Source organism: Aethalodelphis obliquidens, unplaced genomic scaffold (assembly GCF_003676395.1).
Source record: "Aethalodelphis obliquidens isolate GAN/ISIS:26980383/991018 unplaced genomic scaffold, ASM367639v1 scaffold5, whole genome shotgun sequence".
Taxonomy (NCBI): domain Eukaryota; kingdom Metazoa; phylum Chordata; class Mammalia; order Artiodactyla; family Delphinidae; genus Aethalodelphis; species Aethalodelphis obliquidens.
Window position 1 is genome coordinate 12,985,778 of NW_020837949.1, and position 21,368 is coordinate 13,007,145.

Here is a 21,368-nt window from a genome sequence, read left to right on the forward strand (position 1 = left end):
CGAAGTGATCACTGAAGAAATCAAAGAGGAAATTAAAAAAATACCTAGAAACAAATGACAATGGAGACACGACGACCCAAAATCTATGGGATGCAGCAAAAGCAGTTCTAAGGGGGAAGTTTATAGCAATACAGTCCTACCTTAAGAAACAGGAAACATCTCGAATAAACAACCTAACCTTGCACCTAAAGCAATTAGAGAAAGAAGAACAAAAAACCCCCAAAGTCAGCAGGAGGAAAGAAATCATAAAAATCAGATCAGAAATAAAAGAAAAAGAAATGAAGGAAATGATAGCAAAGATCAATAAAACTAAAAGCTTGTTCTTTGAGAAGATAAGCAACATTGATAGTCCCTTAGCCAGACTCATCAAGAAAAAAAGGGAGAAGACTGAAATCAATAGAATTAGAAATGAAAAAGGAGAAGTAACAACTGACACTGCAGAAATACAAAAGATTATGAGAGATTACTACAAGCAACTCTATGCCAATAAAATGGACAACCTGGAAGAAATGGACAAATTCTTAGAAACGCACAACCTGCCAAGACTGAATCAGGAAGAAATAGAAAATATGAACAGGTCAATCACAAGCACTGAAATTGAAACTGTGATTTAAAATCTTCCAACAAACAAAAGCCCAGGACCAGATGGCTTCACAGGCGAATTCTATCAAACATTTAGAGAAGAGCTAACACCTATCCTTCTCAAATTCTTCCAAAATATAGCAGAGGGAGGAACACTCCCAAACTCATTCTACAAGGCCACCATCACTCTGATACCAAAACCAGACAAGAATGTCACAAAGAAAGAAAACTACAGGCCAATATCACTGATGAACATACATGCAAAAATCCTCAACAAAATACTAGCAAACAGAATCCAACAGCACATTAAACGGCTCAAACACCATGATCAAATGGGGTTTATTCCAGGAATGCAAGGATTCTTCAATATACGCAAATCAATCAATGTGATACACCATATTAACAAATTGAAGGAAAAAAACCGTATGATCATCTCAATAGATGCAGAGAAAGCTTTCGACAAAATTCAACACCCATTTATGATAAAAACCCTGCAGAAAGTAGGCATAGAGGGAACTTTCCTCCACATAATAAAGGCCATATATGACAAACCCACAGCCAACATCATCCTCAATGGTGAAAAACTGAAAGCATTTCCACTAAGATCAGGAACAAGACAAGGTTACCCACTCTCACCACTCTTATTCAACATAGTTTTGGAAGTTTTAGCCATAGCAATCAGAGAAGAAAAGGAAATAAAAGGAATCCAAATTGGAAAAGAAGAAGTAAAGCTGTCACTGTTTGCAGATGCTACCAGAAAACTACTAGAGCTAATCAATGAATTTGGTAAAGTAGCAGGATACAAAATTAATGCACAGAAATCTCTGGCATTCCTATACACTAAGGATGAAAAATCTGAAAGTGAAATCAGGAAAACACTCCCATTTACCACTGCAACAAAAAGAATAAAATATCTAGGAATAAACCTACCTAAGGAGACAAAAGACCTGTATGCAGAAAATTATAAGACACTGATGAAAGAAATTAAAGATGATGCAAATAGATGGAGAGATATACCATGTTCTTGGATTGGAAGAATCAACATTGTGAAAATGACTCTACTACCCAAAGCAATCTACAGATTCAATGCAATCCCTGTCAAACTACCACTGGCATTTTTCACAGAACTAGAACAAAAAATTTCACAATTTGTATGGAAACACAAAAGACCCTGAATAGCCAAAGCAATCTTGACAATGAAAAACGGAGCTGGAGGAATCAGGCTCCCTGACTTCAGACTATACTACAAAGCTACAGTAATCAAGACAGTATGGTACTGGCAGTAAAACAGAAATATAGATCAATGGAACAGGATAGAAAGCCCAGAGATAAACCCACACACATATGGTCACCTTATCTTTGATAAAGGAGGCAGGAATGTACAGTGGAGAAAGGACGGCCTCTTCAATAAGTGGTGCTGGGAAAACTGGACAGCTACATGTAAAAGTATGAGATTAGAACACTCCCTAACACCATACACAAAAATAAGCTCAAAATGGATTAAAGACCTAAATGTAAGGCCGGAAACTATCAAACTCTTAGAGGAAAACATAGGCAGAACACTCTATGACATAAATCACAGCAAGGTCCTTTTTGACCCACCTCCTAGAGAAATGGAAATAAAAACAAAAATAAACAAATGGGACCTAATGAAACTTCAAAGCTTTTGCACAGCAAAGGAAACCATAAACAAGACCAAAAGACAGCCCTCAGAATAGGAGAAAATATTTGCAAATAAAGCAACTGACAAAGGATTAATCTCCAAAATTCATAAGCAGCTCATGCAGCTCAATAGCAAAAAAACAAACAACCCAATCCAAAAAATGGGCAGAAAACCTAATTATACATTTCTCTAAAGAAGGTATACAGACTGCCAACAAACACATGAAAGAATGCTCAACATCATTAATCATTAGAGAAATGCAAATCAAAACTACAATGAGATGTCATCTCACACCAGTCAGAATGGCCATCTTCAAAAAATCTAGAAACAATAAATGCTGGAGAGGGTGTGGAGAAAAGGGAACCCTCTTGCACTGTTAGTGGGAACGTAAATTGATACAGTATGGAGGTTCCTTAAAAAACTACAAATAGAACTACCATATGACCCAGCAATCCCACTACTGGGCATATACCCTGAGAAAACCATAATTCAAAAAGAGTCATGTACCAAAATGTTCATTGCAGCTCTATTTACAATAGCCCGGAGATGGAAACAACCTAAGTGTCCATCATTGGATGAATGGATAAAGAAGATGTGGCACATATATACAATGGAATATTACTCAGCCATGAAAAGAAACGAAATTGAGCTATTTATAATGAGGTGGATAGACCTAGAGTCTGTCATGCAGAGTGAAGTCAGAAAGAGAAAGACAAATACCGTATGCTAACACATATATATGGAATTTAAGAAAAAAAATGTCATGAAGAACCTGGGGGTAAGACAGGAATAAAGACACAGACCTACTAGAGAATGGACTTAAGGATATGGGGAGGGGGAAGGGTAAGGTGTGACAAAGCGAGAGAGAGGCAAGGACATATATACACTACCAAACGTAAGGTAGATAGCTAGTGGGACGCAGCCACATAGCACAGGGAGATCAGCTCGGTGATTTGTGACCGCTTGGAGGGATGGGATGGTGAGGGTGGGAGGGAGGGAGACGAAAGAGGGATGAGATATGGGAACATATGTATATGTATAACTGATTCACTTTGTTATAAAGCAGTAACTAACACACCCTTGTAAAGCAATTATACTCCAATAAAGGTGTTAAAAAAAAAAAAGAAAGAAAAACAAAACAAAACACAAAGCATGGTAACAGCCTATGGCTGTTGAATTCTAAAGCAATCTCTGGGTCTCCAAGTAGTACCAGGAGGAAGAGAAGGGCATTATCTCCAAAGATGGAGGGAGACACAGGTTTACCCCAGGGAGAAGACTAGGGGCTGCCAGATTGGCACATTAAGGAAATTACTTCTCTATCAGGGCAAGGAGTCCTCACTGTTCCTGTCCAGTAGGATTCAGTAATTGTCTAGCAGGATTTGATCATTTCTAAAGGTTGGTAACCGCAGTAATTTCCCATTTTCCCCTTTCTCTGAGTGGGAGTTTTATTGCCGTCATCCTGGTCTTCTCACCACTGTATATTAGGTATCCTGGACACAAGCAATTTGTCGTTAAGCTTACGGGTTGCAGGATTACCAGAGCCATGTTCATACGTGATGGAGAGGAGGGTACTCCTTCAGAGATCTGGGGTGTCAAGCTGGACACAGTCTGTGGATGAGACTTTGTGGTTGTCTCCCTTAAGGGGAGGCAAATGCGCCTCTCCACCGAAAGGGAAGAAGGGCGTGTACAGAGAGATGAGAGGTAGCAATCAGAGGAGGTTTGACCCTGTCTCAACCTCTAACTCCTTATCTCTTGCCTGGTGTACTATAGAGGCTCTGTTCTTCCTTGATGTTAGGGTGGCCATTGGAGGGGAGAAGAAATCATTTTTCCTCTACCCTTCTAGACTCTTGACTGAGGCTCCACTGTAATAAAGAGACATTAACGGGAGAAAAACGAATTTAATTACATGTGTATGCATGGGAGTCCCATAAAGATATGAGGCTCAAAGAAGTGACCAGAGGAGGATGCCTTTATACCTTGTAAATAAAGAAACAATAAATCTGTAAAGAATTGACAAGACAAAGGCGTTTGAGCTAGTGGTAAAATGGTGAAGAAGTAACAATGTTTGTTTATACAGCCTTCTTGGCCCTAAATTCCCTATCTCTAGTGATAAGGATGCCTTTCTAGCCTCCTTCTACAAGGAGTGTACTTTTTCACATGGGAGATTTTTCTCCTGCTTTCAGGGGGTCAAAGGAGGGTCAGAGTGACATTTTTGCACTGGCTGTTTCTCAAGTACCTTTAATTCAAAATAATATGCCACAGTGCCTAATTTGGGGTGACATACTCTGAACCCCTACACCATGTAACTAAGATTTGACTGAAATATAAGTAGAAATCCACTGGGGACTTTAGAAAGGTTTTTGCTTTCTTGATACACGCTTCCTGTTCCTCTTTCTTCCACTCTAGAGTCCAGACTTAAAGCTGGAGGTGGAATAGCCATCTAGCTCCCAACCACGTGCAACAAGATCAGGACAAAAGCCAACATACTAGCAATGCTGGGGAAGAAAGGGATAGAAGAAAACACAAGGAAAAAAAGAAAGAAAGGGCAAGCTAAGCCTGAGTCCTAAATGGCTATTAAACAGATGTACCAGCCCAGGATACCTTACCCGTGAACTTGTTTTATGAAAAACACAACAACCACGATAAATATACATGTTTAAACCTAGTAAATCTGTATGTTTAACACGAATAATCAGGGAAATGTAAATGAAAATGGTGAGATACCCTTTTATGTTCATCAGATAGACAGAATGTGTAACATCTGATACGAAGTGTTGGCAAGGAAATGGAGAAACGCGGACATTCATACATTGCTGGTAAAGGGTACATTGGTGCAATCACTTTGGAGAGCAATTTGGAAGAAGCTAGTACAGTTGAAGATGGGCATAACAATTCCAATTCTATATATAAACCCTAGACCCTTGGTATTTAGTGTATGGTCTGTGGAGTACAAGAATCCCTTGCACTTGTGCACAGGAGACATAGAAAAGCATATTCCTTGCAGTGCTGTTTGTAACAGAAGAAAAAAGGGAGAAGGGAGATGTCTATCAACAAAAGGATAAACAGATATATGTTGTTATACTCATATGACAATTAAAATGCATGTACTAGAGCTTCATAAATCAACATGTATAAATCTCAGAAAGATACTGTTGACCTAAAAAAAGCAAGTTACAGGTAATAAGTATAGTATATCATCATTTATATAATTTTTTTAAACTGTAAAATGATTATTTTGTTTATGAATATTTATATATTGAAATACAAGTACAAAAATGCATGATTGTAATAAACATGAATTCAGGATAGTGGTTACCTCTGGAGAAGGGAGGAAAGTAACAGCCTAGGCGGTTCAACTATGTTTATATTTATTTTTTAATGTAAATTTGAAGCAAAAAGTAAAATGGTAATACTTGATAAAGCTTGGTTATGGGTGCCCTTGTAATTTTATTATTCTATTTTTCTCTGTGTTGGTAGTATTTCACGATTTTCAAAGAAAAGAAAGAAAGGAAAAGAGATTCAAAGCAAATACTAGAACAAGAGCAAGATACCATGAAAAAGAAAACTAGACACAGGTAGTCAAATGGAAAGAAACATACTGATTGGCAGAAGGACAATCATAGGCTTCAAATGCTGCGGCTTTAAACGCTGCCGAAGTACTGCAAATCACTGTCTGCCTTCCAGTTAATTAACCCAGTCTCTTTCTGTGCTTTGCTAGGTCAGAGAGATGAAGAAAGACATTTTGATGCTAAACTTATTTAAGCCCCAAAATACTTGAGGCATGAACATGCCCGGGGGGTGGGGGTTATAGATTCAATTCTTTATTTAACAAACTTGATAACTAACATTTATTTCATGTCCATTATGTTCCAGGCACCATGCTAAGAACTCTGTATGGATTATCTCATTCCACTTTCGCAACACCCCTATGTGCTAGATAGTATAATTACTCCTTCTATTACAAATGAGGAAACCAAGCTAGTCACAGGTGAGTATGTGATAGAGCTGTGATTTATCCAGTTTTGCCGCCAGAGGCCTCATTCTTATCCACCTTGCAACATGCCAGGCACTTTTAGATGCTGAGGGTACAGGACTCTATAGACTTGCAAGCAAAAGACAACTTTATTGACATCCAATTCTATTCCATGTATTCCTGCTTGTTCAATGCAGCAGTTACATAAAGTTTTTTTTTGGGGGGGGGGGCCATGACGCACAGCTTGCAGGATCTTAGTTCCCTGACCAGGGACTGAACCCGCATCCTCGGCAGCGAAAGTGTGGAGTCCTAACCACTGGACCACCAGGGAATTCCCATACATAAAGATTTTAAATGTGTAAAGAAATGCCATAATATTTAACAATGCACATGTAGTGATAGAACAAAGAAGTGCAATGAAATGAACTCCATTTAAGGTAAAGTTTCTCTTCTCCCACAGATGGAAGGTTGCTGTGGAAAAAGGTGACCCTGGGTGACTCCTGTTTTTCCACTTTGTCCTATTTTGCTCTCTACTCAATTAGATGTGGTTTGTGGCCCCTCCAAGGTTGGGGTAAGAAGGAGGAAGGGAAAAGTGGTAAAAGACAAGAGAGATCTTACGTAGTACTGTAACTAGCATCTTAATGTATAACAGTCTAGTTCACATTAGTACCAACTTAATTTCAACTGTATACGAAAAACTTTGCTCCTATAAGCTCCATTCTCTTCCTGCTCCTTTGTGCTATTACTGTCATACAATATACATTGTATGTGCATCAACACAGATTTATAATTGTTGCTTTATGTATCTGTTTTTAAATCAGGGAAAATAAAGAATTACAAGCAAAAAATACATTTATATTGCTTTTAATATTTACCTATGCAGTTACTTTTACCATTGCACTTTACTTCTTCACATGAATTCAAGTTACTCTCTAGTATCTTTTTATTTCAGCTTGAAGGACTCTCTTTAGTGTTTCTTATAAGTGCAGGTCTGCTAGCAATAAATTCTCTCCATTTTTGCTTATCTAGGAACGTCTTATTTCCCCTTTATCTTTGAAAGATAGGTTTTTTGGCTGTTGCTGTTTGTTTGGGTATAGAATTCTTTTTTTTAAAATTTATTTATTTATTTATTTATTTTTGACTGCGTTGGGTCTTCGTTGCTGCGTGCAGGCTTCCTCTAGTTGCGACGAGCAGGGGCTACTCTTAGTTGTGGTACGCAGGCTTCTCATTGTGGTGGCTTCTCGTTGCAGAGCATGGGCTCTAGGTGCATGGGCTTCAGTAGTTGTGGTGCATGGGCTCCAGAACACAGGCTCAGTAGTTGTGGCTCAGTAGTTGTGGTACACAGGCTTAGTTGCCCCGCAGCATGGGAGATCTTCCCAGACCAGGGATCAAACCTGTGTCCCCTGCATTGGCAGGCAGATTCTTAAACACTGCGCCACCAGGGAAGCCCCTGTTTGGGTATAGAATTCTTAATTGATAGTATTTTTCTTTCAGTCTTTTGAATATGTGATCCCAATGCCTTCTGGCCTCCATAGTTTCTATGAGAAATCAAATAATCTTATTGAAGATCCCTTGTATGTGATGAGTCACATTGCTCTTGTTGCTTTCAAGATTCTCTAGGGACTTCCTGGTGGCACAGTGGTTAAGAATCCACCTGCCAGTGCAGGAGACACAGGTTCAAGCCCTGGTCCAAGAAGATCTCACGTGCCACAGAACAACTAAGCTCGTGTGCCACAACTACTGAAGCCCATGCACCTAGAGTCTGTGCTCTGCAACAAGAGAAGGCACCGCGATGAGAAGCCCACGCACCACAACAAAGAGTAGCTCCCACTCACCACAACTAGCGAAAGCCCACACACAGCAACGAAGATCCAATGCAGCAATAAATAAATAAATAAAGATTCTCTTTGTCTAACTTTTGATAGCTTGATTATGATGTGTCAAGGTCTGACTCTCTTCTTGTTTATCCTACTTGGAGTTTGTTGAACTTCCTGGATGTGTATAATAATGTCTAACATCAAATTTATTCTGTTTTTTTCAAATCCTCTTTCTGCCCTTTCTCTGACTCTTCGTCTGAGAGTCCCATTAGGCATATGTTGGTACACTTAATGATGTCCTACAGTCTCTAGGGCTGTCTTCATTTTTCTTCATTCGTTTTTTTCCTTTCTGTTCCTCACACTGGATAATCTCAATTTACTAACTTTAAAGTTCACTGATTCTTTTTTCTGCATGTTCAAATCTACTGTTGAGCTCTTCAAGTTAAATTTTCATTTCAGTTAGTGTACTTTTATCTCCAGGATTGCTACTTATACAATATTGTTAACTATAGTTTACATTAGGTATCCAGAACTTATTCATCTTATAACTAAAATTTTGTACTTTTTGATTAATATCTCCCCCTTTTTCTTTTTTTTTGTGGTACATGGGCCTCTCACTGTTGTGGCCTCTCCCGTTGCGGAGCACAGGCTCCAGACGCGCAGGCTCAGCAGCCATGGCTCACGGGCCTAGCCACTCCGCGGCATGTGGGATCTTCCCGGACCAGGGCACGAACCCATGTCCCGTTCATCGGCAGGCGGACTCTCAACCACTGCGCCACCAGGGAAGTCCTCCCCTTTTCCAATCTATTCTTTTATGGCTAGATAAGTCTGTGTTCTAAAATCTTTGTTTAACCACAAGTCACAAAGATATTCTCCTATCTTTTCTTTTAGATGCTTTATAGTTTTAGCTTTTATGCTTAGGTTTATGACTAATTCAGCATTAATTTTTATATATGATGTGAGATAGTTGTCAAGGATTTTCTATATTGATATCCAGTTGTTCTAGCATAATTTGTTGAAAAGATTTTCCTTTCCTCATTGCTTTGGATTGCTTTGACATCTTTGTTGAAAATCAAATGATTATATGTGTGTCTGTTTCTGGGATTTTTCTTCAATTCTATTGATCTATTAGTTGATCCCTATAACAATACTACGCTGCCTTGATTATTTAACATTTATTGTAAATACTGAATTCAAGTAATGTTAGTCCTCCAACTTTGTTCTTATTTTGCAAGATTGCTTTAGATATTCTAGGCCATTTCTGCTTCCATACAAATTTTACTTCTTTTTTTGTTTGTTTGTTTATTTGTTTGTTTTGACGGCACCATGAGGCATGTGAGATCTTAGTTCCCTGACCAGGGATCGAACCCATGCCCCCTGCATTGGTAGTGTGGAGTCTTAACCACTGGACTGCCAAGAAAGTCCCCATACAAATTTTAGAATGAGCCTTTCAGTTAAAAAAAAAAAAGTCTAGTGGACTTATGATTGAGACTGCATTGAATCTATAGCTGTTTTAACGATATTGAATCAGCCAATCCATGTGATTAGGAAAAGCCCAATCCTCCTCAGTTGTGTCCCTCCTTTACATTCATACTACTACCATGCTCACAACATTTCTGACACCAGATATGTGGGGTTTTTTTCTCACACCAAGCAATTTTCTGTGAAACCAGTTGGGTGTCCTACAATTTAACTCAATTCTTATACTATTCACCTGGAGTTAGCAACAGATTCCCACAAGTTAAGGGCTCATTACCATGAGACTGCCCCCACTCAGCTGCCAACTGCTAGTAGGTCCCCAGGTTACCAACAACTTCCGGCTAACTTGGCTACAGTTCAGAGGTTCCCATGATCTCCTCCCCCTTGGATTCGATTATTTGCTAGAACAGCTCACAGAACTCAGGTAAATACTTGCTTACATTTACCTGTTTAATGTATAATAAGGGATAATGTAAAGGACACAGATGGACATCCAGATGAAGAGATACACAGGGCAAGGTTTGAGAGGGTCCCAAACACAGGAGCTTCTGTCCCTGTGGAATTGGGATCTGTCACCTTCCCAGTACGTGGATGTATTCACCAATGTAGAAGCTTTACCAACCCCATACTGTTGGGATTTTAATGGAGGCTTCATCACGTAGGCGTGGTCAATTATTAACTCCATTTCCAGCCCCTCTCCCCTCTCTTAGAGAATGAGGGAGTGGGGCTGAAAATTCTAAGCTTCTAATCATGGCTTGGTCTTTCTGGTGACCAGCCCTGATCCAGGAATCATCCAGGAGCCCATCCAGAGTCACTTCATTAGAACAAGACACTCCTATCACCCAGGAAATTCCAATGGATTCAGAAGCCCTGTGTCAGGAACTGGGGTCAGAGACCAAGTATTACAACAAAAGATGCTCCCAGTGCTCTTATCGCTTGGAAATTACAAGAGTTTTAGAATCTCCGTGCCAGGAACTGGGGTCTAAGATTAAATGTAAGAACAAAAGATTCTCCTAGCATCCCTATCAACAAGGGTTGCAGGAACCCTGTGTCAGGGACCAGGGATAGAGACCAATATATATATATTCCTTATTATTGTATACCATGAAGAAGGTATATTTCATCATTTATTTAGATTTTACTTAATTTCTCTCAGCAATGTTTAATAATTTTTAGTGTACTTACATGTCTTTTGTTAAATTTATTTCTAAGTATTTATGTTTTCTAAAATTATTATAAATGGAGTGTTTTTTCATTTTCTAACTTTTTGCTATGGTATATAAATATACAGCTGATTTTTTTTTTTTTTAAGCGGTATGCGGGCCTCTCACTGTTGTGGCATCTCCTGTTGCGGAGCACAGGCTCCGGACGCGCAGGCTCAGCGACCATGGCTCACTGGCCCAGCCACTCCGCGGCATGTGGGATATTCCCGGACCGGGGCACGAACCTGTGTTCCCTGCATTGGCAGGCGGACTCTCAACCACTGCGCCACCAGGGAAGCCCTACAACTGATTTTTATGTATAACCTTATATCCTGGGACTTTGCTAAATTCACTTAATAGTTGTGGTGGTTGCTTTGTGGAATCCATAGCATTTTCCTCACATTCAGTCATATTATCTGCAAATAGAGACACTGACTTGACACTTTATATCCCATCAATATAGCAATCACTTCTAAATTTATATCTCTAGTATGACCTCTTCCCTGGGCTCCAGACTTGCATATATACCAATTCTTAACATTTTCCTTAGTCATTTTTTATTTCACAATGTTTTTAGGTAAAATTTTATAATATAACATTTACCATTTTAAAGTGTACAATTCAGTGGTTTTCAGCGTATTCACAACGTTATGCAATCATCACCATTATCTATCTCCAGAACATTTTTTTCACTCCAAAAAGATACCTTGTCTACCCATTAGTAGACATTCCCCATTCTTCTTCCCCTCAACTACTGGCAACCACTAATCCTTCTGTCTCTACATATTTACCTATTCTGGACATGTTATATAAATGGAATCATACAACATGCAGCCTTTTAAGACTGCCTTCTCTCACTTAGCATAATGCTTTCTTGGTTCATCCATGTTGAAACATGGATCAGTACTACATTCCTTTAAATGGCTGAAAAATATTCCATTGTAAGAGTATATAACATTTTCTTTATCCATTCATCAGTTGATGAATATTTGGATTGTTTTTTGGCTATTATAAAAAAATAATACTGCTATGGACATCCATGCACAAGTTTTCACATGAACATATTTTTTGATTTTTTTTTTTTTTTTTGGCCACACTGTGCTGCATGTGGGATCTTAGTTCCCCCATCAGGGATCAAACCTGGGCCCCCTGCAGTGGAAGCGTGGAGTCTTGACCACTGGACAACCAGGGAAGTCCCAACATATGTTTTCAATTATCTTGGGTATAAACCTAGAAGTAGAATTGCTGGGTCATATGGTAAACTTATTAGAAAGTTTATAGATTTGTTATTTGGTTTAGAACAAAGTTGTTACCAAATTCAACCTACTTATCTACTGATAAGGATTTTCATTTAAAAATTAAACTCTTTGACAACAAAATAAGAAGAACCAAACGCTATTCCCCACAGTACTCTGAGTCAAGACACCTTGGTAACTGTGGAAACGTTTTCTTTCTCAGTATAAGTTTGACTGCACTTTCCCCCCAAGGTAAAGAGTACTCTTAGCAAGGTGCATATGCTTAAGTGAACACATCTGTTTGTTAAAGGCATGAGCATTTATTTTAAAAGTTTTACTCTGAGTTCACAAATGACAACGAAGATAATTATACTTAATTCATATGTATTTCTGTTTCTTTCCATTATTTTCTGTCTGCTGTATAATTGCCTACTTTGCCTATTTTGTGGCTTTTAAATTTTTATTTTTATTTTTTTTAATATTTATTTATTTAGGCTGTGCCTGGTCTTAGATGCAACACGTGGGATCCTTGCTGCACCATGTGATCTTTAAATGTGGCATGCGGACTCTTAGTTGCGGCACGCATATGGGATCTAGTTCCCTGACCAGGGATTGAACCTGGGCCCCCTGCATTGGGAGCATGGAGTCTTACCCACTGGACCACTAGGGAAGTCCCATGGCTTTAAAATTTTTTTTTAATTTTGTTTATTTATTTTTGGCCATGCCACATGGCATGAGGGACCTTAGTTCCCCGACCAGGGATCAAACCCATGCCCCCTGCAGTGGAAGTGTGGAGCCCTAACCACTGGACTCCCAGGTAATTCCTTTTGTGGCTTTTTTTTAAAGTTTCTTTGAGATTTCTTCTGGGGAAAAATACTGTCCCTCTTCATCATCAAAGACAATTGGGAGATGTATGATGCTTTTTTTAAAATTTTTTATTTATTTGTTTAGTTGCACCTGGTCATAGTTGTGGCAGGTGGGCTCTTTAGTTGTGGCATGCAAACTCTTAGTTGCGGCATGCATGTGGGATATAGTTCCCTGACCAGGGATCGAACCCAGGCCCCCTGCATTGGGAGCGAGGAGTCTTAGCCACCAGGGAAGTCCCTGCATGATGCTTTATAACTTCAAGTACTCTCTTTTAATAACATAAAACACATTTTTAATAAATAATAATATTAATAAACTTTTATGAATCTAATTAGGGACAAATAAAGGGAATAAAAATATACAAGATTAGGAATGAGATAGAAGACATACCAGAGATAGAGTGATTAAAAGAATTCTAAGAGAATACCATATACAGCTTTATGTCAATACGTTTGAAAACTGGGGATAAATAGATGATTTCCTATATAAACAAAACCTACCCAAGAAAGATGGTAAACATGAACAGAACAATTACTGTAGATGGAATTTGAAAAGTGTTGAACTCTAACATTGTAAATTGTACCAGAACCAGATGGGTTCCTAGCTGATTTTTATCTATTCTTTAAAGAGCATAAAATTTCATTGTGATTTAAACTATTCTAAGCTATTAATGAAAAGATAGGAACCCCAGTAGTTCATTTTACAAAGTCAGTGAACTTTAAATCTAAACTGGATAAAGACAATACAAAAAACAGGAAACTGTAGACCAGTCTCATTCATGAGTATAGACATACATTTCCAAGTTTATAAATATAGTTGCATGGTTCCAAACAATTACATTTAATCCATTAACGTAATCAAGTATTTTTGAGGTGGTTCAATAATAAGAATTTTTTCAGTATAATCCATTTTATCAACAAATTTAAGGAGAAAAACTATATAATCATGTCAATAGGTGCTGAAAAGATTTTTGATAAAATCCAATAGCTATTCCTAATAAAAATTCTACATAAAATAGAAGGAAACCCTTCATACAATAGACTATTTACCAAAGCCCAATAGAAAGTATCCTAAATAGCAAAATACCAAAACCGTTTCATTAAAATCAATAAGTACTCAGGGATGCTATGTCAGTATTATTAAACATTGTCTTGGACAGTGTAGTACATTCAGTGAGACAGGAAAAATGGTATAAATATTAGGAGAAAAGGAGATACAACTCAAGAGATATAGGTAGAAAAAAAGAAAACTAAGATAAGATGCCTGAAGACAAGATCAATATATAGGAGTTAATAGCTTTCCTCTTTTTTAAAAAAATTAATTTATTTATTTTATTTATTTATTTTTGGTTGTATTGGGTCTTCATTGCTGTGCGTGGGCTTTCTCCAGTTGCAGTAAGCGGGGGCTACTCTTCGTTGTGGTGCGTGGGCTTTCATTGCAGTGGCTTCTCTTGTTGCAGAGCACAGGCTCTAGGCACGCGGGCTTCAGTAGTTGTGGTGCGTTGGCTCAGTAGTTGTGGCTCGCGGGCTCTAGAGCACAAGCTCAGTAATTGTGGCGCGCTGGCTTTGTTGCTCTGCGGCATATGGGATCTTCCCAGACCAGGGCTCGAACCCGTGTCCCCTGCATTGGCAGGCAGATTCTTAACCACTGGGCCACCAGGGAAGCCCTGGCTTTCCTCTTTTAATAAGCATTTAGAAAAGGAAATGAGGTTAAAAATGCTACTCACAATAGGAGAAAAACATATAAATTACTTAGAGATAAATTTGACAAGGAAAGCACAGCACTTAAATGAAGAAAATAATAACATCTTATTTCAGAACATAAAGCAAGTGCTGAACAAAAGGAAAAGCATTCATGTTCTTGGATGAGGACATTAATATTAAAAAAGTCAATTTTCTCAAAACATTGTATAAGTTTAATAAAATTTCAATTACTACTCTAATAGGGTATGGATGTAGGTTGGAATTAGATAAAATACCTGTAAAGGTTATATAGAAAAAGAAATGACTGAGTATAGCAAAATAAACAGTGAAGGAAGATTTAGCAGATATTAGAACACACTGAAAATTCACTGTTGTCAAATCGTTACAGAACTCTAAATTAGACAAACATAGCAATGGAACGGAATAAGAATCCAGAAAGAGATTTCAGCATATATGTGCAAAGTAATATGTGAGAATGGTGGGTGGAATCACTGTAGGAAAGATGAATTATATAATAAATGGTGCTAGCACAACTAGCTATTGTGGTAGATATAAAAAATACAGATGGATAAAATGGATGGATGAAATACTGAAAAATCAATCAAACAAACAAAATCCTTGAGGGAAAAAAACCTAGGAAAAATATATATTTAATCAACAGGTAGAAGGCACTGGAAAGCCAGAAGATATAAAAGAAAAAAAAAAGACAAATACGACTCTAAAAAATTTTTATCTTTTGTATGAATAAATACGGAAGAGATATCATAATTTAAACTAATAGACAACAGATTCAGAGAAAATATTTATAATATGGAAGAGGATAAATATTCAGTAATGATAATAATGAGCTCTTACAAACTAAGGCAGGAGAGAGTAAGAAACTAGTAGAAAATTAGGCAAAAGATATGAACAGACAATTCATAGAAGAAAAAAATGTAATAACCAATAGACATATAAAATACTATTATCAGGGAAATATAAATTAAAGTAACTATGAGATATCACTTTAAATCCATTTTTCAAAAAATTTTTGAAGTGATAATGTCTAGTATTGGCAAGAATGTGGGGAGGAGATTCTCATGTATTGTTGGTGGAAATAGGAAGTATTAGAGCCGTTTTGTAAAACAATTGGCAATATCTATTAAAATTACATTTATTTGTACCTTTTTCAAGCCACACCTGCTTTTTTTTGCTGCATCACACAGCTTGTGGGGATCTCAGTTCCCCAACCAGGGATCGAACCCATGCCATGGCAGTTGACTTTGAGGGATTACCAGGTATTTTTAGTATTATTGAGTAAGAAAAGTAAGATGTCTAGTGTGGTCAATTTGTCACCAAGTGACCAATTGGTGTCCTCAATAAACCGTGCAGTATCAAGGGCTCAGCCTTGGTCTCTGTGGCTGGCAGGATGGCAGCAGTAGCTAGAGCCACCTTGGCAAGTGGGAGGCTAGGCTGGGGGGCCATGAGCAACCTCAGTGTCTGCTCCCACAGACAGTTTGCTCACGTGCCCATTGTGCCAGCACTGGGATGTTTTACGACATAGGCTGGCTGACATCAACTGGCCTAACCATTTTGTCTGTTTGGTCGTTTAATGCCTTATCCACGGAGGATGCTCTCTGGTGGACGTTAACATTTGATATAAAGATCTGCTCACTGGTGCCAACTCTCATAGGTCTACTCACAAAGCTTTTCCCTAGATTTCCTTGTACAGATCTGTCAGTCCCTTCCTTCTAGGCCCCTGATCATTGACCACGGACCAAGAATCTGCATATATTCTTCTCTTGGCCCACTTCTCCTTCCATAAATTGTGTGACCAGTTGTTCAACTCATAGTCCAACTCATAGGGAAGTTCAACTCATAGGGAAGATTTTCCCTACCTACTATTGCTCAAGGCCATCCCTAAAAGTGGACATACTGCAGCCGTAATCATATTCAGTTTTCACCCATGTACCTAGGTAACACATCTGTGAACCACGTTTGGCCTTTTCGCTGCTCCTTTAGCTGGTTTTAGAGGACCTCCCATGACAAGGCAGTCATAAGTATGAGTGAGGAAAGAGGTACCTGTGCATCTGTGGTGGGTGACAAGGAGGTCTAGGTTCCCTGCTTTGCCCTCTGGTCCTACTTGATTTCACTCTTTTGATGGATTGCTGCTGGGCCCATCTGACCTTATAAATTGGCAGGTCTGATAAAACCCCTAATGAGCATTTCTGGACCCATGGCGCCTTATCTCCCCATAGTCTAATATTCTGTCTCTCTCAGGGCCCAGTGATATGCCAGCAAATGTTTCTCAAAGGTGTGTAATTCTCTTCTTCAGATGGCATATGGCCTCACTCCAGAATGGTCAGCACTGTGATTCTCCCACTGGAGCTTGCTCCATACTGAACTCCATACTGAACAGTTATACCTTTTTACACATTTACCTCAAAACTCAGGTATGGGGACTTCGCTGGTGGCACAGTGGTTAAGAATCCACCTGCCAATGCAGGGGACATGGGTTCGAGCCCCGGTCCAGGAAGATCCCACATGCCATGGAGCAACTAAGCTCATGCGCCACAACTACTGAGCCTGTGCTCTAGAGCCCACGAGCCACAACTACTGAGCCCGCATGCCACAACTACTGAAGCCCACGCACCTAGAGCGCATGCTCCGCAACAAGAGAAGCCACCGCAATGAGAAGCCCGCGCACCGCAACGAAGAGCACCCCCCACTCACTGCAACTAGAGAAAGCCCATGCACAGCAACGAATACCCAATGCAGCCCAAAATAAAATAATTAATTAAAAAAACAAGCAAACAAAAAAACCCCTCAGGTATGAGTGAGAGCTGTGGGAATGGAGAACAATTTAAATAATAGGTAATATACTATTATGTGAATCTCTTTTTCAACACTGGTTCATGTTCCTTGATCCATTTACAAGGCACTCCAATCCCTTATGTAAATGGGCTGCCGGCAGGCATGTCCCACCAGTCCTCCAAATACACTTGGATCTGGAACACTGCTGAGACTCCAGCTGGGTCCCTGTGTAAGAGAACATAACAATATCTGGCAAGAGTGTATAAACTAAGCAATCCAAATTCCCAGATATTATCAGACCAAATGAATAAAATGAGGATATATTAACTCAAAATCACAATGGTTTGTGTCCCTATTAGTTTGATAGTTTGAACCTCAGCAGCCCATTTAAGGCAGCCTATAATTATTTCTGGGAACCTGCAAAAAGGGGGCTTCCCAGGATCAGACAGCCACCTTACCCAATTCCAGGGGGTACAATTAACATTGTATCCTGGGTGAACGTCACTCCCTGGAGCACAACTGAGATTCACAGTAAGTAAAATGTGAACAGTGTCCCTGGAATGGTGTAGCATTGACCCTGTGCCTTTCAGGTGTTCACAAACCAACTCCCACTCAGGACCTACTATGTTCTACCTCTTCTGCTTCCAGTGCCCCTGGCCACTGTTGACTGTCCTTGACATTGCCTGAAGGAGAACCACTGATACTAAAGTTGAGGACACCCTTCGCAGGCTCCCCACTACTCACGCCGAGGATGCAGCCCCATAATAATGCCAGCCCAATTGTTTGCACATTTCTGGATCAGGCCTGGGTTCTGTGCAGGTATGAGGAGAAAGGCCTGCTCCCTACATCCATGGTACTCTGCTTCTCAGGTGCTCAAGGCAAACCTTACGAAGTCTCTCACCAAAGTGTGCCATCAGCTTCCCCTCTCCATTCATTCTTCATCTCCTGCAAGCAACTCTCAACATTATCCCCTACCAAAAGTTTGCCTTAGCCATGGAATAGCCAGTTGGTTTTGGGTTAATCTGCCTCAATGCAGAATACATCAACATCTCCATGTGCTTTCTCCAACCTCCATCCAAAAGGACAAAGAAGCATATATCTAAATCAGAACACCTAATACCTGTGGTTATTTAACGGTGATTGTATGTGTGTATGTATGTATGTATGCATGTATGTATTTAGAGGTAAAAGCGACTGGGTAGTTGCTTTATATCTAGACCCATTCTAGAAGTAAAACTTTGTAACTTTTAAATTTTAAAAATCTTTAATTTACTGAGTATATTTAACATTTCCAAACTATTTTCCTATGATCTGTTTTCCCACAGAGAATAATTAAATAAACCACATCCAAAGATGTGCAATTAACTCTATGCTGAAAACTTGACAATGAAATAAGTCTTTGGGGACAGAGAAAGGAAAACTGGTTTTACACCTTCCATAACTTCAAGTTTCCAACATCCAGCAAGGTCAAGTTACAAGGACAAGTGTCGTGAGGAAAACTATAATGGCCTTGAAGAAATTGTACCTGTTCCATATTATCAAGAAAATTGTAATATTGTTTATAGCTCACAAACACCTCATAACTGGCAGGTCAATTCAACAAAGGGAATAAATAGATACATTCAGACTTAGTAAAAATAAGCTAGTTAAGAAGATGGATGATCCTCACTTTTGATACTTCAGTACTTAGCCATGTCAATTCTTTTAGCGAAAGGCTTTTATTTTACTTATTTATAAACTTATTTATTTATTTAACTTTTGGCTGCGTTGAGTCTTCGTTGCTGCTCTGGTTGTGGCGAGCAGGGGCTACTCTCCGTTGCGGTGCGCGGGCTTCTCACTGCGGTGGCTTCTCTTGTTGTGGAGCACGGGCTCTAGGCTCGCGGGCTTCAGTAGTTGCAACAGGCAGGCTCAGTAGTTGTGGCTCATGGGCTTAGTTGCTCTGCGGCATGTGGGATCTTCCCAGACCAGGGCTCAAACCCGTGTCCCCTGCATTGGCAGGTGGATTCTTAAACACTGCGCCACCAGGGAAGTCCCATAGCAAAAGGCTTTTAAATTTCTTCATTGTGTCAGTTTTGCCTTTAACTTGTTCATTTTTAGCTGAGATCTCTCTAAGCATCCTTCCATATAGGGTTGGGAGTTCCAACCTCGATCTATATATTTAGAAACTTCTAAAGTTAGAGTAATATTATGAAGCTGCTGTCTGCATTTATCACCATCCTGTAACCCAGCAGCAGTAAAATTCAGCTTCTGGTTGAGTCCAGCCTGGTTGTCTGCCACCACTACAGCTCTGTTCCCTCTGACAGTCTCCTGCTTATAAGTTTTATGGCAGTTTTAACTGTATTCTCTCTTCAGTGTTTCAAAAATCTTTGGGCCTAGTCTCATCCAGAACAATCCACTACACTTATAGTATGTTTCAAAGGTATCAAACAGCATGAACTGCAAATATGATAAAATATTCAATTTTCTCATTAAAGTAACAGTGTTCTTGGCACCTTAATTTCCTAACATCTAATGTCTTTCGTTCTTTTAGCAACTAATAACATTTCCTAGAGAGTGAATTATTGTCCTGTACAAAATCATGGAAGATATACTTGTATTCATGCAAGAAAAATTCTTATATGAAAAGTGCTACCTACAAAACCACACTAATTCTGAACAGTGTGAAAGGGTCTGAATAATTAGGATATTTGCTTCCCAAAGCTATAATGTTAAATTTGGCTTAAATTATCTAATATTGAGGCGTTAAAATAAAAGTGCCGAGAAGTGATCATGGCAGATGCTGAAACAAGAAACCAGGAGTGAAAAAGACAGCTAAAAATTTATCAGAGTAATAAATAAAAGAATTTTAAAAGAGAAAACTCCAGATTTTTCAGAGGAGGACACCTAAAATAGAAAAGATGTGAAGGTGAAGAGACATACATTTACCAATCTATTGCTAAAAAACTTCAGAAGTAGCTGAATTCAATTACTTAAAAAGGATTACAGAAATCAACTCAAAGATTTGTTATATCTACATCAGAGAACAAAGTATGTACTTAGTCATTATATTTAAATTAAAAAGTCAAAGGGTGGTGCCATCGAGATGTTTTTAAACATACAGGATGAGCAGCTGTTGAAGCAGAATGTGGGATTGTAGAGCTCAGTTTGGTACTTGTGGAGTTTGCAGTGTCTGTGACATACTCAAGTGAAGACACCTAGTAGGTAGTTGGATACAGAAGGTTGAGGCCAGGTGGAGATACCTACACTGTGATATAGATGTAGAAGTTATCATTGCAAATAAAACCAATGGAATTGATAAGAGGATAAAATGAGTTCCATGAGAAAAAATAATCGGCAGAATATGGAAGCCCGGGTTATACCTACAGTTAAATTGCAGATGGTGAAAGCTGACCCCAAAAAGGAAACCAAGAAAGAACTAACCTTTTATGAGGAGTACTGGAAATGTGTGGAGTCATGGAATCTAAGGCAACAGAGATTTTTTTTATAAAGTATATTTTTTAATATATTTATTTTATTTTTGGCTGCGTTGGGTCTTTGTTGCTACGCGTGGGCTTTTCTCTGGTTGAGGTGAGGGGGAGCCACTCTTCACTGTGGTGCACAGGCTTCTCACTGCGGTGGCTTCTCTTGTTATGGAGCACGGGCTCTAGGCACGCGGGCTTCAGAAGTTGTGCACATGGGCTCAGTAGTTGTGGCGCATGGGCTTAGTTGCTCCGCGACATGTGGGGTCTTCCCGGCCCAGGGCTCAAACCCATGTCCCCTGCATTGGCAGGCGGATTCTTAACCACTGTGCCACCAGGGAAGCCTGCAATAGAGATTTTCGAGAAAAAGGAGACAGCCAGCAGTGTCGATGCGTAAATGAGGAGTGGCACTTCACACTGCGAAGTAGGGAAGGTGATGAGAATGAATAAAAATGCATAGAAGTTCCCACTTGGGGGAAACTAAAGAGTTCATGCCTTAAAGCCTCTATTTTCTCTGTGAAGTAGGAAGCAAGATCCCGTAGAAAGGTTTCTATACCTAAGAATCAAAGACAAAAGCAAAACACAGTTTTAAAAAT